We start from the raw sequence: 18,092 nt of genomic DNA, 5'->3' as shown, positions 1-18,092 counted from the left end.
CTCAGCTCGGCCCGGCCTGGCCCGGCCCGGCCCGGCCCTGCCCGGCCGGGGTCGGCTCGGCCCGGGCCGGCTCAGCTCAGCTCGGCCCGGCCCGGCCCGGCCCGGCCCTGCCCGGCCGGGGTCGGCTCGGCCCGGGCCGGCTCAGCTCGGCCCGGCCTGGCCCGGCCCGGCCCTGCCCGGGCCGACTCGGCCCGGCTCGGCCCGGCTCAGCTCAGCTCGGCCCGGCCTGGCCCGGCCCGGCCCGGCCCTGCCCGGCCGGGGTCGGCTCGGCCCGGGCCGGCTCAGCTCAGCTCGGCCCGGCCCGGCCCGGCCCTGCCCGGCCGGGGTCGGCTCGGCCCGGGCCGGCTCAGCTCGGCCCGGCCTGGCCCGGCCCGGCCCTGCCCGGGCCGGCTCGGCCCGGCTCGGCCCGGCTCAGCTCAGCTCGGCCCGGCCTGGCCCGGCCCGGCCCGGCCCTGCCCGGCCGGGGTCGGCTCGGCCCGGGCCGGCTCAGCTCAGCTCGGCCCGGCCCGGCCCGGCCCTGCCCGGCCGGGGTCGGCTCGGCCCGGGCCGGCTCAGCTCAGCTCGGCCCGGCCCGGCCCGGCCCTGCCCGGCCGGGGTCGGCTCGGCCCGGGCCGGCTCAGCTCGGCCCGGCCTGGCCCGCCCCACGCCGGGCGGCTCCACGAGGGAAATTCACCGAAGAGTCATGAAGCCGCGATGGCGGGAGGGTGCCGCGGGCGCGGGAGCGGGGCAAAGCCAGGCTGCCAGCACCCCATCAGCGCGGGGGCCGGGGCCCGGGGGCGCGGGCAATGGCGCCTCCCGGGCTGAGGGCCCGGGCGTGGGGAAGGGGCACAGCGCAAGGGCTGCTGGCGGGGCCGGGAGCGTTACTGGCGGGAGAGGGGCGTTGCGGCCTGCCGCACCCCGCTGCCCTGGTGGGGAGAGGCTCGGGGGTGACGGGGGTGGCGACAGACGAGCTTTCCTCGCCGCCTTTCAGCTGCTGGCCAGGGTTATTTGTGGCTGAACGGGATACGCTGACTGAACTGCGGGCTGCTCTTCATCTCCCACACCGACATCGGGCAGAGTTGCCGTCCCGGGGCAGTTATAGAAAGGCCAAATCAAAACCTGGTTTGAGAACAGAAAAGTAAGTTGAAGCGGATTGCCAGGGGAAAGCATGACACTGAAATTGTTCCAGCGGTACCTGTCCAAGTGCTACTTTAATGGCTCTGTCTGTCTCTGGAAAAAAAAAAACCAGTAATATTCCTGATAATTCAATTTCGCTATTTTGGCTTGGTGGGAAAAACGCTCGCTGCTATTAGACAATTAGTCAACGCTGAATTGAACTGTAGGTGTCTGGGAAAAGTATCACGGTCTTTCTGGGAAGGTACAATACAATAACAATTCTGGTAGAATCGCATCAAGCCCTTGTGAAACTCACTGTAGATAATGAGTTCCCAAGGGACCAGCCCAAAGCTTAATAGAAGAGAAAGGCAGAGAGCTTACTAATATATGCATATGCATAATTCATATCACAGAGGTATAAATATAAATGCAGGCATTTAAGGCTGATATATTTGCCTGGTTGAACAAATACACGCTGTAGGAGTTCATTTACGTTTAGTTGATTTGGAATATCGGTTCACTTATATGCAGGACTGCACAAATCGAGTGAGAGGGAGTGTGTGTGCGTGTGCGCACCTGTGTGCGCGTATGTGTGGCAGCCAAACCTGATCTTTGTGTTCATGAACATGCAGAAAGGCAACAACATAGAAAATGGAATAGAGAAGACAGGAATGTTTGCTGGACGGTTACATGCATATATTTCTATGGGATCTCTGCGGTTCGATAATCGTATACTAGCTTTTTCACTGTACCTCTGAATTGGTCAAATCGCTACATTTGCAGTGAGAGGGTGAGGAACTCAGCAGTGCAAGGACAGCACGAAGTTTTCTGCCTCATTCTGCCGACATGATCTCTACACTGACTGCCAATGCCTGTTTGTTTTTCCTATTTAGCCGTCGTAGTGTATGAAGAAAGTTAGTGAGGCTACAGCACGATGTCAAGTTGTTAAAGTCAGCAGTACTGCACCATCTGTAACTTTGGTTATAGACTTTTGAACACTGGGTTTTCCTCACCGAATTCCTTAATACTAGTATGGACAATCCTTGGAGATCTTTTTCTGCCTTACTGATGTTTTCTTTGGTGAAAGTTTGAAGTTGCGTGCAAGTTCTTGTCCTCAGTAAATAGACGTTAATTCATGGCATTTTAGAATTGTTTTGGGCAGAGGTAAAAGCCCGTTCAGCTTGAGCAATATGACAGCAGCACTCTGAGGTGAGTTGCCTGCGGAACTTGGGCTGCATCTTACCGACTGATGTGGCACAAAGAGGAAAGAATCAGGGTTTGATTTGCAGTGACCTGTTAGGTTCCAGTACCAGCGTTTTCATCAGTTGCTGGGCCTAGGCGTGCACCATGGATGTGCAGAGTGCTAACCACAGCAGGGCCTTGTGCCGCCGTCTCCGGTGGGGTGAGACAGACGCTGCTCTAATGCATGACTTCAGCCTTAGTTCACCAGGAAGGAAAGTGCTTCGACGGCACCAGAGCTTGAGTGATATTGCAAGACTCCAAGTATAGATGCAAAACAACTTTAAACCTAAAATGAACCCTGCAATGCAGTAAATGCTAATATAGATGAATCCCTAAGGTAGAAGCTGGATGATACCATAGCTTAGAGGCTGCAGGTTTTTTTAAAATCGGTTTTCTGGCAAGTGTCTGTTAAAAGATTTAAGTTTCTCTAACCTTTTCCTCATGATGATCAGGATACCTCTATCCTCAACTGCTTTCGCTATTTATCTGCCAAAGGTTTTCTCCTAAGTAGCTGATGTGGCAAAAGAGAATGTATGGCTGAGCATACATTTTGTGCTGTTCCAGCACAAAGCTCGGAGTTGGGTTTGGAGCAAGAAGGCAGCGTGAGAGCAGAAGGATGGAGATATTTTCTTACATCTGTTCGGCAATGGAGGTGGCCAATGCCGATAGTTGGGAGTACAGCAGGGCACTGCGCGAACGTCTCGATCTCTCTGCTGTGAGATGGAGCAGAGCTTGTCTGTGAGTGTCAGAGTGGCAACAAGCTTGGAAATGCCCTGCTCTTTCCTACAGTGGTAAGCATGCAAGTGCTGTGCAATATTTCATTTCTGTCCATGTGACTTTTGTCTCTACAGTACATGTTTTTCTTGGCAATATCACATGCAGTTTGCGATAGCATGGTTGTCACGTGGACAGCGTAGTAACTTATGACGCCTGTGTTTGATGCCTTTTCTTTTTAGCCAAAAATATAACTTATAGATCGATATTACTCAACGTTATTGCATGGCTTTGGATTCCAAGACATTTAAGCTGCCAAGCATAAGTATATTGGGATTTTAGACCATGAAGGATAAAGCCAGGTGGCTATCCTGTGGGACTAGGGGGCCTCATGTCCAGGAGAGTAATAAGAAATACATTCTTTTGTTTCTAAGTGTTATATCCTTTTCCGTTTATCACTATGCAGGGTTTTTTTTACTTTCCTCTGAACCCTGATAGTTAAGGGTAACATTATTTGCTATGTTGGGGGAGACTAATGTTTTTTTCTGTGAAACTGATGGAGTGGCGGTCTGGAGGATTACAATGAAGTAGGAATAATTCACAGAGGATAACAGGGAAGGGAATGGTATAGTTTTCTGGAACTAATGGATGAATTAGTGAATATATTATTTGGACCAGCTGCATGGATTTTAGATATAAAACAGAGTCTTGCATATATTTTAAGGCAGCACATTATTCTGCTGCTATTTCTGTGGGTGTTGATTCAGACATTAAATTTTTGGGTTTTTTTTCCAAATATTTTGAATTTTAATTCAGTAATTTCTATCAAATGACCTAAATGCTTTCACTCTAGTCTCTTTTATTTGAATTTGCATCCCACTTGACAGGAAGATAAACTCTGCTTGGAGTCAACCCAGAAACTGAGGGAGAAGTTTTGGTCCTGGGCAAGTGAACAGCAGTATTGCCTGGAATTATAAGGAATCTGGGTCCTCTGCCTGAGGAGTGCTGACCTCCTTTCACAGAGTAGTGCCTCAAACTAATATATTAGTCCTGAAGAGATACCAGACTAATATATCAGACCTAAAGAAAGGTCCAGTAGAAGCAGATCAGCAGAGCTGGTACTGAGGATGATTGGACACTCACAGACTGCTCTGAAATGGAAACCAAAGAGCAATGAGTGGGAATGATCGGGAAGTCTGTTTCAAAAGTGTACTCCTGGTATGAGCTATGTGCACTAATGTAAATTCACTCGTCTTAGAATTACACATTATCCTGCAGTTGTGTGAAGAAGGAAAATAAGAGGAAAAATCCCATTTCCTGGGAGTAGGGTTGGGTTGTTTAGAAAATCAGATTTCAGCCTGTATCCCATGAAGTTCAGGCAGTTGGTATGTAAGCTCCCTACAGATCAACTGGAAAACTTACTTGTATGATGTCTTCAAATTCGGTTCCCTGTGGTTTCAAGAAGATATGGTGAAGTGGAACAGAGAAAAATCCAGAGTCACTTTCTAGGAGACCACCCAATCCCAAATCACTTGCTTTTTTGTGTGGTCTTTATGTGGGTTTTTTTTTTTTTTCCTCTCTGAAAGACCAAATTGATTTTCTTTGGAAATTGGCTATATATTTTCCAAATTGACCACGGGATAGAGGTTTTTGTGCAAGTTGAAAACTGGAAAAGGAAATCAAAGTACTAGAAAAAAATGACAAAGGTGATAGGTAAAGTGTTTGTTCGTAGCAAATTCTCTGTGATTTCAGCAATACTTTGAGACGTATGGTAGAGTTTGAAAAGGGAGGAAGATAAAGGCCTATGTTGACAAGCACAACGTAAAAGTACAGTAACTAGTCTGTCATGAAGAATGGGAAGTCTGTTTAGTGCCTGCTTTGTGGAATGGTTTAGCATTTAGGACTCGTCTCCCCTTTCCTGTATTGTCTGTGACATACCTATGTTACTTTGCCGTGTACATTTCAACTAAAAATGGTTGAAAACAAGTAGTAAATAAAGAATAAGCGTTATGTATCAATGTAGAAGGAAGGACAAAATGACACCTTGTGCTAGCTGTGCCTAAAGCGTGTGAATTTATTCCTAGCAGTGTGCTTCTAATTCCTACTCCTGTGAGGTGTTTAAGCATGTGCTTAAGCCCCTGCACATGTGGTTTGTTAGCCAGAGAGGGATGACACCTTGAAATATGTCCCTAAATGTTCTGTTATGATGCTGCTACAGACCGCTTCTTCTTTGATCTTGTTCTTTGCTGTTTTGAGACCGCAGGGCTGTGGTCTCCCAGATTTTGTCACATTTTAATGCCTAAAATTCAGAATTTCATTCAGTTTCTCTTGCTTGTTGGTACCTTAGATATATGTCGTGCACCTCAGGAGAGTCCTTGCCCTTCTTCAGAGGAGAGGTTTTTACCAGACCTTGTGTCTGTGGTCTGCCATTCAGACTTGAAGTGCCTGCTTCATCAGATATTTTTTGAGAAAGCAGCTATGATAGCACTCTTGTCTATGAAACTAGAATACATATTCACAAGTACTGAAACCTGTTTTACATTGATGGGATTATTTATTGTTTTAAATAATTGTGTTTTATTCCGTAATTAATATTTCCTTTTATGAAGGAGAAGTCAGTCCAACACACTTCATTGTATATATTAACTCATTTATTATAAAAATAGCCTAGTACAGAAAGGAAATACATTGTACCTTTCAAAATACTCTGTACTTTTCAGATGTGCTCTCCACCTCGCTGCCTGGACCCAGACGAAGAGTGTTGTTTCCACTGTGTGGCAATAACAGAATCCTGTAGGAGATACTGTTTGCTCCACAGTCCTCTCCTGTGAAAGGGGAATGTCTGACTAATCAACATTTGTCAAACAACTTAAAATCCCCCAAAGGAAGTTCTATAAATGACAGGTACAATGTATTAGCCTCTTGTCTTCCAAACATTTGCATGTTTTCATCTATGCTAAAACTAGAATCAGGATTTAAGAATAGCAAAGTAATTTGACACTGGACAGACTGGGCAGCTAATAAGGGCTTTTTAGTGTTCGTCAGAAGAAATAGGGGCTTTCTGTTTGATACATAAGTGGATAGGACAGCTGGAGTCTTGTTATTTCACTTCTACTGTTAAATTATACTTCGTAATATGGAAGGAAATTGAATTAACCTGGGTGCAAAATATGAATTGTTATTCTGACAATTTCTATTTAAATGGAAATGCCAGAAACGTCCATGGAAGGTGTAGATGCCACATAGCTGTTTTGAATGGCTAGAACGGAATGAAAAAATAATGGTGATCTTTGGACAACAACTCTGCATTGCAGTGAGCTGATGGAAGGAATTTGATATGAGTGTTGTAAAGAAGATACTTGGAGGTCCTAGGGATTGCCCGCTGGATGAAGTCAATATTCCCCACTTCTGACAAGGCTGCTCCTTTACTGATTGCTCAGCAGTATCTCTTGGATGTACTGCAGGAGCATTAGCCAGGAGGCTCTGTAGTCTAACACTTAACTTTTTGTGGCCTGGTACTTCCATGCTCAGAAACACCTACCTCTGTGACCACCATAACTGAATTACGGCCTCCAGGAGGTCAAATTGATTCAACCTGTGCAACTTATTGAAAGGTGAGAACAAAGAGACTCAGAGCTCTACTCTAAATACCTCTCAGCTGCCCCTTAGTGAGTGAGCCTTCCCTTAAAAAAGCAGAAGGAAGACTTCTAAATTAAGATATTTTACTGAATTATTAGGTATAAATGTATTTTGAAAGCACTGGGAATTAAGAACACACATGACTGATACAGAAAAGAATTATCACCCAGACAGCATAACTAAATCTAAGGGGAATAATTCTTTGGAAGCATACAAACATTGATATATACTGCTCACTTTTTATTGTTTCTAGCTGTCTGTTTCTAAATTAGGTTTTTCTAAATAAAAAAGATTTACTGTATTCAGAGTAGAGCCTGGAATTACTTAAAATCAGCTGTTCTACACAGTGCTGTGTGGCATGAAAGACATAGCTTTATGAGGCATTTAAATAAGTATGTTTTCAGGTTGACTTCCTAAAGTTAACAAAGACTAATTAGTGGGATTTTTCTGTACGGTAATGATGTCTTAGGTTCACTGTTTGATAATACAAATACATATGTTATTTAACACCTTACCAATGCTGTATTTTATTTAGCATGCTCTTAGGCCAAATAAATGAGCTCTATGAGAAGATTCCTCGGGGTGAGAGCTAGCCCAAGGTCCTGGCTGTACTTCTCCAGAATCAGAGAATCACAGAATACCTCAAGCTGGAAGGGACCCATAAGGATCATCAAGTCCAGTGCCCTGCTCCTCGCAGGACTACCTAATTAGCATTTACTTGTGGAAACAGGAATAAAACTGTTGGCATGGGCTGGGTTCTCTGGCTCAAATTTTCACTTGATACGAAAGAGCAGGATTGCTGATGGCCTCACTGGTGTAACATGGTGGTGTGTTTATTTATGGTCTGCTGAGGCCCTGGTGCAATAGCGAAAAGGTACTGGAAAGTGTGCAAGTCTGTAAAATGGAGGGGAACTACAGGGACTGCATTTTCTTTTCCTTTGTGTGTTTCTACTCGAAGTAGTATGAATGGAAATGCACGCTGCTTCTTTTTGTTTTCGTACGATTTCCCTTCTCCCTTTACTTCATCATAGCCTGAAATAAACCATCCAGGCTGAAAGAGGATGTCTGCTGTTTGTATGCAGTCAATAAAATAGCTCTGTTGTCGAGTCGGGGGGTTATGCTTTCGGCAGAACCTGGTTCAGGGCGGAGGCCCAGGGAAGCGTGGGCGGGCAGGGCCTGGTCAGGGCAGGTGAGAAGTTCCAGCTCAAAGCTTGAGCAGATCGTGAGGGTGAAGGAGTGGTGAGACTGGAGGTGGCTCCAGGGAAGGGGTGGGTGCTGCGGGGAGCAGGCTGGTGGAGGTGGACTGAGCTAAGAGCCTTAGGAACCTGCGGTGATTTGTGTTTAGGAGAAGCAGACTGGGTGTCCCGTAGCCTAGCCATACCACCTGCGGCCCCACCTGACCGACGGTGGTGGCTGCCTGCGTGGTGACGTACGTCCAGTACTTCGTTTTTTGGGGTTCGGTGATGTGCCCCGCACACAGCTGTTCGCAAGGATGCTGGGCTTCCCAGTGTGACCCCTGTGGGGACACAGTCGTACAAGCATGTTCTTTGGGAGATAATGCCAGTGGGAGGACAGCAAAACAGATACATTATAACTGTCAACTTTATAAGAGCTGTACACATTGTCCTCTTGTTCTGGCAATATAATAGGGCATCCACTGTTTGGATGTATGTAGGCTCTGCTAAGTGGTAGTTGGCTACTTGATCAGGATAATCCGTACCTGAAATATTCATCAGCATCTGTGTAGTGTTGGATCTGATGATGCTCTTGTTGAACATACCACTGATTGCAATGGATGGGTTGGCATTCTGTGACATTCTCCTCATAGAAAAGTTCACGTCATGAACAGCATACTCTCAAATCCGTATTTGCATCCAGTAAAATTGTGTTAAATCTCTTCAGGCTTGGTGAGGGGCAAAGATTTCAAGTTGGTTACATCAGAAAACATACTATCGTCTCCAGCCATAAATAATATGATGCTAAACTGTTTGATCAAAACATTTTGAAGTGGAATCAGCCACCAAATTCTAGGACACTAATGAACATAAGGTCCACACTTTAGATTAATCAATATCTAATACTTCAGGCATATTTTAACATAATAGAGAGATGAATTCAGGTTAGTTTGTTGGTTTTGTCTTAAAAACTCTTCCCTCTTATGAGTTTGAATCACTATCTTGAATTTATTCAAAGCCAATCCTTTCATTTTTAAATAATACTATTAAGATAATTACTAGAAGTGCACAATTAAATTGAAATGTAGATCTTAATGTATTTATTTTTTGTGTTTGTGACAGAGCATAACTCCTGAATATCCATTTATCTGGTGAATATTCATCTCTTTATATTTCCATTGCTAACAAAAACAAAAAGCAAAGAACCTTTCATAAGACTAACAGAAATTCAAATGATCATGTTTCATTAGAATCATGTTGTCTTGCTAGAAATACAAAATTAAGATTTTTTTTTTGGTACGGATTAATTATTTAAGTTTTACCTTGATTTTCATTATTTTTGTATTGCTTTCCTTGATTATGATACGCCTGATTCGTTATTCAATAGCGAACAGTGTTTCAGCCCAAGCCCCCAAGCACGGATCAAACATATTACAATACTTCAGCAATGCTGTAGTTCGGGTGAGTTATACTTCTGCTTTCCTCCATGGAATATGTAATTTTTTGAACTCCCTTGATGGCCTCTCTCCTTGGAGAGAAAAAGTGGTTCATCATGTGTATCCCAGCTGTGTTTTATCCTAGGTAAGGACTCTGAAGCTCACAAAGAGTGTGTAAGTATGAGACAACTGAACTACAGATTTAGTGGGAGAATTATTTGCTCATTATATGCTCTGTAAATATGAGTATGTCTGAATTGAAAGACCTTCACTTTTGGCTGAACTGAATTGTTTTTTAGACATTTGTGTGTTTGCCAGATTCACCTATTTCAGCAGTTCGGTAGCTTTTTTAATCCCTGTGATGTATCAGTTAGCGGTAGTGGGACAATATGCCAGTAATTGTGGGTAATATCCAAGAGCCTCTTTGATAAAGGAAACAATGTCTGAGTGCAGAGAGCCAAGATTTGCACCTGAAGAGAGAAGCAGATTGCATTTCCCTGATTTTAGAAGCATGAGGAGCAGCTTTCCGCCAAGAGAGGAAAAAAGAGATTGGCAACAGTCTGCGTGGTGTTCCTCAGCAGAGTTAATGGCTAAGCAGGGTGACCGATGCCTTCTGTACCACCTGTCTTGTCAGAATAGCAGCAACCACGGTATTACAGATCCTTCCAAACTGTTCTGTGGAGTAGCCAAACTGCGTACCATTTTATGGAGCTTTTTTTTTGGTATTTCTAACATAATTTGCATGTAAGATTTGACTACGCTTTGATTAAGGGCCAAATCCTGCTCCTTTAGAATACTGGAAAATAGCAATTTTCATTAAAGCTAAGCAATGGTGTGCACATATGTGTGGGTGTGCAGGAAGGTGGTAACTGGGTTTTCCTGTGTGCCATGTTTTCTTTCCAGTCCATGAGAGTACTCATGGGGTGGTTCTCTCCTCATCCTTTTCTTTTTTCATCTTAAGCAGAACATCTGTATGTATGTTTTTTTCCATGCCAAAATGGATTTTCGTTGATACAGAGAGTACAAGGTATTTCACATTAAAATGCACCGGAAATGTTTATAGAAATGAGAGCTTTGCAAGCAGGTTGCTATTTTCCAGACTTTGCAGTGTTTAGTATTAAATATTTTGTTCAAAACAAAAGGAAATAAAAAATCCTCAACCACACTTTATTGCTATTAATATTTTGCCCTGTTGAGGCCTGGCTACAACGTGGCTAGAGTAACTTTTTTTTACGAATGCCCCAGTAAATTAAGGGCCTACAAGCCATTTACTGCAGCGATGTAGACATGTTGGAGCTTTGATGCTGACGGTTAAGTGAAGATGGATCCAAGGCTTCTGAATCTCTAGGTTCTTGAACATTTTTGCCTGATTTTGTTTATCATACTGTTGAAAATTACAAATAGATCTTATCTAAAACCCTGCCTCTGTAGGTGTTCTAAAATTTGGAGGTGTTTTAAATGCCGACAAGGTTCCAACATGCTTTATGAGAGGCTGCACACAAACCTTGAGTATAAATAACAGGTATTCCAAAAGGGAATAAGATTTTCACAGTGTGACTACATGGTCTCTGAAGTGGTTTACACAGTGGAATAATAGTTTTAGTGTTGAAAATAGTGAAAAAGAGGTGTTGGCTCTGCTTTTTGCCTTAGACAGAAAACTGGAATACTAGAGGTGTAGGACTCATTGTATGCTGATGTTAGAGATAATATTGCAGTTCATCATTGGTTGCTATTGTAAAAGTTTTGCTGGGCTTTTAGCTGTATCTGTTCTTCCATACCCCTGAGTATACTTACTGTTAAGATGGATTTAGGATGTTTTCTTCCAAGTACAAAATTGTACAAGGAAAAACATTCAATATTCAAAAGAGAGACCTATAGACACAAGAAACGGAAAACTATTCTCCTAACAGTAATAATTCATTGGGAAGATAGATACAGTGTAAATAGTATCATGCGTTATGCGTTTTGTCTAATATACTGCTCAATAATGAGGTAGGAAATTGATAGGGTGTTTCATTATGCCATTGAAGGAACAAACTTAAGCATATGCCCTGGTCAACCAGTTGTCTGTAAGACCTTACACTGCAAGGCATATCCACTCATATGCATTCCTCATAAAGTCACTAAAAGCTGTGGATTTTGCAGACGTCCTAGGAAAGATTTGAGCACCACTGAATATGGGGGTCATGAACCACAGGAGAAAATCTCTTATGTCTCTAAATTATCTGTGCTCACAGTGGCCTTAGTGCATTTTCACCCAGCTCTTTGCTGCAGAGCTCTCATTTTCCCCTTGCTTTTTGTAACAGCTCTGGTGTTACCCCTGAACCTTTTCTGAAGTCGAATGTCATGGTTTTTTCACCTTTTTCTTCGTTCTTTGACTTGCTAGTTAACTTTATTAAAAGCAGGGTAATTAGAGGAAAAATGACAAATAGTTCGATATCATTACCTAACACAGTGAAATGTACTAAGTGGGAGAGAAATGGGAGGAAGATCTTTATAGGTCAGTTTGATTTTGCTTGCTAGTCCAAGGATGATGAAGCCAGCTAGGGCTCATCTTTTTCTCCCAGAAAAGCAGTAAATTATCTTCTTTTAGTCTTGCATAGTTATTTTCTGTCAATGAATAGTATTTTGCTTTGTCCCTGGTACGGGCTACAAAAAGTAACACTTGACTGTGCTCTCCATCCTTAGCTTTATGTATCTGGAATTATTTGCCAGTAAAAGTTTAAGAAGAATGGGTATCACTGCCTCATCCAGACTATATACAACCTCTGCACGTACAAATTTGTACAACCGCTGCCATTGACATTTCCCCCTCTTACTGTGCTTCAAAATATGAACACTGCTTCATGGCTTTGAGATGCAGTCCATACGCAGGAGCAGGGTAAGGGCTCTAGATGCCAAGATACAGAAGACATCTGTCTGCTACCTCTAAGAAGGAGAAAATTTAAAAGGCATCCTTGCCTTTTTGTATTGCATTGTTTATATGCTCAAAACAACACAATGCTGACTGCAGATGGCTTTCTCCACTTTCTAGTTGCTGCAGACCACTTTCTTTGCAGCTTTATATGGAAGATAGATGTCTCACTGAGCATTTTAAGTTCTGCTCCAGGAACCGGTAATGTTTTAGTCAAACAATATTCTGAAGCATAATTTTTAGTTACCCAAGTCAGTTGTTACTAGGTCAAGCCCACTGTACTAGGCTGGAGTCAACAGATGATGCCAGGGCAAGTTTGAAGTTCAGCTAATACAAGATTTATTGCTCTCCCATCCACACAGAGATTTTACTTTAATTTGTGATAGTACCTGGGCTAGATAGTAGAAATACCAAGTTTTTTTTCCTGTAACAGGATATGAATGACTGGACATGATAAATAATGGAATCTCTTGTAATTGTATCTACATGAATATTTCATATTCTTAGAGCTGTGACTTTATCCCGTGTCTGAGAATGCTCTGAAGTATCTGACGGAGCATAGTTGTTTGCTTTTGCTCCATCCCTCTCACACTGATGACACGAGTCTGTGGCTGCTTAAGATCACACCATTTTTCAAAAGTTCAGTGTGCCTACACATGCATGGAAAACCAAATGAATCTTCACCCTTTTGTTGCAAAGACTGTAACAGTTGAAGTGGAAGGAAGCAAGTTAAATTGGTCTTGTCTTTCTCTTTGGAAGTCTGCTCTCCTCTTGTATCGTATAGATATAGGGATTGGCTGCAACAGTTAATACACGTTTCAAAGAGCTCTCAGAGGCTAAATATGAATGCTAGCTGGCAAGCAACATGCAAGGAATTTCTCAGTGGAGGTGTACTCTGAGAGTGAGAGGTAAGGAGTGCATTAGTACTAGGTACGTTTCAAAACTAAAATGGGTAAAAGTATTCTTTTCAGCAGTTACTTTTTGAGTAGCTGGAAATTAACACATATATCAAATGTATGAATTTGATCATTAAATGATAGTATTTCTCATCCTCTAGGAAGGGCCAAAGGAGAAACAGGAAAATCGAAACAATGGTGTTTGAGAAGGTAGATTTCAATAGTCTTTGAGACTTCATAGGATGTTTTGTGAGAGTCGGATCTGAAGGAAAAAAGAGGTGAAGAGAGCTCACAACTCTTGGATGAAATAATATTAAGGGTACAGCGGAAAGACAAGTGTAGAAAGAAACCAGCTTGGCTAAATCGTAAGTTCTTCATTGACCTTTAACACAAGGGAGAAGAATACAGAAGATGGAGTGCAGATCAGGTAGCTGGGACAAGTCTCAAAGTGCAACGTGGGTAGGCAGATAAAAAAATCAGAAGAGTCAGTGAACAAAAGGAGATGCAGTTAGTGAGGGACATCAAAAGTAACTGGAAATCACTTAAAAAGTACATTAGTGATAAGACAACAGTACATTAGTGATAAGACAAAGAAGAAGAAAAGTTTGTCGACTACTGACTTTGAGGATAAATACATTAAAAGGCATTTCTTTTGTATCAGTCTTCACTTAAAGCTCAATGGCAATCTTTCACAATTAATACTAATGACAAATGAAGACAATCTCAGCCTTTAGGTGGGTACACCAGACCAAACAGTACTTAGATGTATCTGATATTTTAAGATTGATGACAACTTCTGTCTCTGTTGAACAACTGACCAAAGCTATTTGTGTTATCTTGAAGATTCATGAATGACAGAGGATGTACCAGAAGACTGAAATAAAACTAAATGTAGTGCTTCTCTTGTTGGAGGACAAGAAGAGTTGGGGATTTATAGCATAATTTTAATCCACAGAACAAGTATGCGTTCTGATAATTTTTTGTAAAAACCTAGACAGTAATGAGATGAGTAAAAGCCTCTGCCCTCTTGCCATCTCCTTGCCTCCCTGCAAATGCAAGAAAAATGACTGTAATTTAAAATGGCAAGAGAGGATCTGGCTCTGCAAAAGTCAATACCTAGTCGTAGCAACCCATGTAATTCAGCTTTCTAGCACTGTTCCCCATATGCATCAGGAAAAGTTCCTGTAGTTACAGGTGTAGAAATTACTAGCATATTAGCCAACAAGAATACCACCTGGCACTTTAAACAAGCTTTCTGGACTGTCTTGTGTAGGACCAAGGTATTAGATTCTCACTGGAGAATTCCTTCCTTTCTTTGATTTTGTGTCTATTTCATATTAAGTATTGCCAGCTTAGTTTTAAATGCAGAAAGAGTTTAGCCAGCCATGTTCAGTAGCACACATTCAGTTTTCCATGGTGGTGGGGGCTCTAAAGAATACTGAAGCGTATATAAAGGGGAAATCTGCATTCACATATTATCTGATATTGAACAGAGGATGTGCCACCAAGCCTATAATCAGTGTTTATTAAAGGAAGGAATAAATATTGCATGACCTTCCAGTCCTAGACATAGCTGTCTCATTCTCTTTAATAAGCAGAGGAGGTTTATAGTGTTTGCCCAGCCATTTCCCAAGATATGTTTTTTTACTAGGCTTTGTCACGATGTGACTTTATTGCTTCTTGCTGTGTTAAGGTCCTACATTGTCTTGTCTATTCTCTGACTGCGATACATTTGTCAGAAGATCAACTGCTGTGAATCAATGGGCCTCCAGTGAAACTGTTGCAGCAACGTTGATTTACAACAGCTGAATATTGGCTCTTATTCTTCACAAATTGCTGATGTCGTTAACTATTTAGAAACTTGCATGGCTTAACCCCAACCAGCAACTAAGCACCACACAGCTGCTCGCTCACTCTTGCTCAGTGGGATGCGGGAGAGAATCGGAAAAGTGAGAAAACTCATGGGTTGAAATAAAGAGAGTTTAATAGGTTTAATAGCAAAAGCCATGCGTGCAAGTAAAGCAAAACAAGGAATTCATTCCCTACTTCCCATTGGCAGGCAGGTGTTCGGCCATCCCCAGGAAAGCAGGGCTCCATCACGCTTAATGGTTACTTGGGAAGACAAACGCCATCACTCTGAACATACTCCCCTTCCTTCTTCTTCCCCCAGCTTTATATGCTGAGCATGATGGCATATGGTGTGGAATATCCCTTTGGTCAGTTGGGGTCAGCTGTCCCTGCTGTGTCCCCTCCCAACTTCTTGTGCACCCCCAGCCTCCTCGCTGGTGGGGTGGGGTGAGAAGCAGAAAAGGCCTTGACTCTGTGTAAGCACTGCTCAGCAGTAACAAAAACATCTCTGTGTTATCAATCAACACTATTTCCAGGACAAATCCAAAACATAGCCTCATACTACCTATTATGAAGAAAATTAACTCTATCCCAGCCAAAATCAGCATAGAAGCCAGGTTTAAAAAAATTTATCCAGCACAGACCAGAAAACCACAGTAATTCCATTTCATAGAAAACGTAAAAAAAAAAAAATGTTTAGCATGAAATGACGCCAAGACATATAAATGGAGAGAAGCCAATTATCCTAGGAGAGTGAGTATTCTGAATGATAAGAATAGTGAAAAATGCCATGATTTGCTTATCTACCTGAGATTTGAGAGACCTGTGTTTTTAAGCCTGTGCTTCAAATCAAGTACGACGGGGGCTGGAACCTACTTTCCATCCATTCTCACTGGATTACCTAGCTATGGAGTTACTGTGTCCTGCTCCAGATTCTATACTGGATCTCATGCATTTTAATTAAAATCAATGTTTCTGTAAATGTAATTTTTGACATTCATTTTTGACAGAACAGCATTCTTCAGTGGGAAGTAAGTAACTTTGTAAGTGGTAAGTAATTATCTATATAGTATAGTCATTATTTTTTGTCTGAGCTCTAATTGTATCCAAATCACAGCTGGCATGAGAATGGTTTCTTTTGCACATAACTTTTCAAAGCAAGCCAGCTTGGTATCACTTCAGAAGAAAGGAAAAAGATTTTTGACTACTGTGGATCCACGGAACATAATATAGGCAGTGTGCAAATGGTCACATGAGGGAGATGCTCTCCTCCTGGCGATTCCTAACTCTACAGTTCATTTACGATTTGGTCATATAGTTCTTGATGAATGCGTCGAAGTCTCTAAATACTGTTATGGCCTCATAAAACCTAATTCGCATACAATTTCATCTGCATTACAGCAATTGCTTAAACCACTTTTGAAAGTCTTCATACTAAGAGCATTCTGGCCTGATTGTGATTGTTCAAATCGCTTGGCTGAATGGAATGAAAATACACCCACGTTTCATGGAAAAAGGAAAAAAAAAAGAGCAAACTTAACACATACAATGAATAAACAACCAGCGAAAACGGTACAGAATAGAATCCCATTATTAGATGCCATTGAGTTTCTAACAAGTCGTATACAATTGTTATTGCTAAGCAATAAACGATTAGCAGCAGATCATTTATATGACTATTCAGGTCTGTAGAAATTGTCTTTAAACTGAAGATAGAATAATACTATGGAAATGCAGTGGAGAAAGGTCTTATTTAAACTAAAGATAGAACATTATTGTGGAAATGCAGCCAAGAAAGACTGTATTTTACCCTTTTTCTCCTGTATGGCGCTTATCTTTATTCACGTTAATTTTCCCAGTCTTTTGTCTTTTCTTTATCATGTATGCATTTTTGTTACTTACGATTTCTAAGCATGCTGGATATTTCAGCCAAAGCTGAGTGCTGTGATTTGCACTCGGATGCCTATGCAAAGTCTGTGCTAGTAGAATTTCAAGGCAAATCTGTTCCTTGCTGTTGTGAATCTGAACAAGTGTGCTGTGGTGCAGTGCAATGACATTCCCCATTACAGTGGAGTCACAGGGGGCACGTGGCAGTCTTTCAGGTCGGAGAGCTACCATCAATACGAGAAGACATTTGTCAAGGTTGATACAGGGGCATGTGAATACAGAAAAGGGAACTAATGTCACACACAAACCTGGGACTATGTGACTGTATTCTTTCTATATTAGTTCATGTGAAATTGGTGCTTCAAGATTCATGGGGAGTATGTGGAAAGAGAGAGAGGATTCTCTCCAAGTATGAATTCGAAGCTATGGCAAGGAAGGGCTGACTTTACACATAAAGAACAATACGGATAGAAGTTTAATTCTAATTAAAATTATTTTAATTCTTTTATGTGCACATTTATACACTTCAAAAAATACATTATTTTTAGCTTTTGCATCAGGTATTGGAATTCTCTGTAGTAGCTGGATGTTGTTCCTTGAGCAATTTAGTAATCTAAGGCTTTTCAAGACTGCTAGGCTGTGGTTTCTACCTCCTCTAACTTCAACTGAGAGATGAGGTTGGAAGGGTATGAGTTTTTGAGTTTTCCAGCTATTGTTTTTTATGTATATATTTATATAACATATATGTATTTATGTAAATCCTGTATTTATATAACAGTTATATAATAATTACATTTATATAGGTTTATATATCATGTTTCATATGTCAGAAGTATCCCCAAGTTTCAGCAGTTTGCCCAAATGGTCATGCAGTCTGATCATGAACAGATTATTGTTTGAGAACACAGGGTTAACCTTACTGGAGTGAATCAATAATTTCTTAAAATGAAAATTACAAAAATTATTTGTATCTCTACCTCTGTAGAGGGACTTTGTCCTTCCTATAATTTGCTGATAGAGCAGTGCTTTTCACAAGAGCATGAGGTAGTTCTTTCTCCCAACAGACAGATAATCATCAGTTATCTTTACTCCACTACAGATTCAGAGAAACAAGTAATGATATGTTATATCCACCTAGGCAAATCAGCTTATGCCTCAAGAAGTGTTTTTAGATAGAGCTCAGGGATTGTTCTGTGAGAGAGTAGGTTAAACTCATGTAAATCTGGTTTGTGGTAGTATATTTTTG

At 42.0% G+C, this 18,092-nt stretch overlaps 1 long non-coding RNA gene across 1 annotated transcript; it reads left to right on the top strand.

Annotated features, from left to right (window-relative positions):
• Positions 1-652: 652 nt before the first annotated feature.
• On the top strand, positions 653-7,448 carry LOC309587001. The gene is made up of 3 exons (XR_014227486.1): positions 653-1,117; positions 5,772-5,955; positions 7,226-7,448. It is a non-coding gene; the product is annotated as an uncharacterized lncRNA (long non-coding RNA).
• Positions 7,449-18,092: the final 10,644 nt, after the last annotated feature.

The sequence above is a fragment of the Platalea leucorodia genome, assembly GCF_965183815.1.
Source record: "Platalea leucorodia genome assembly, chromosome: 1".
Classification (NCBI taxonomy): domain Eukaryota; kingdom Metazoa; phylum Chordata; class Aves; order Pelecaniformes; family Threskiornithidae; genus Platalea; species Platalea leucorodia.
The sequence above is the reverse complement of the archived record's forward strand: the minus strand, read 5'-3'. Positions and strand labels throughout refer to the sequence as shown.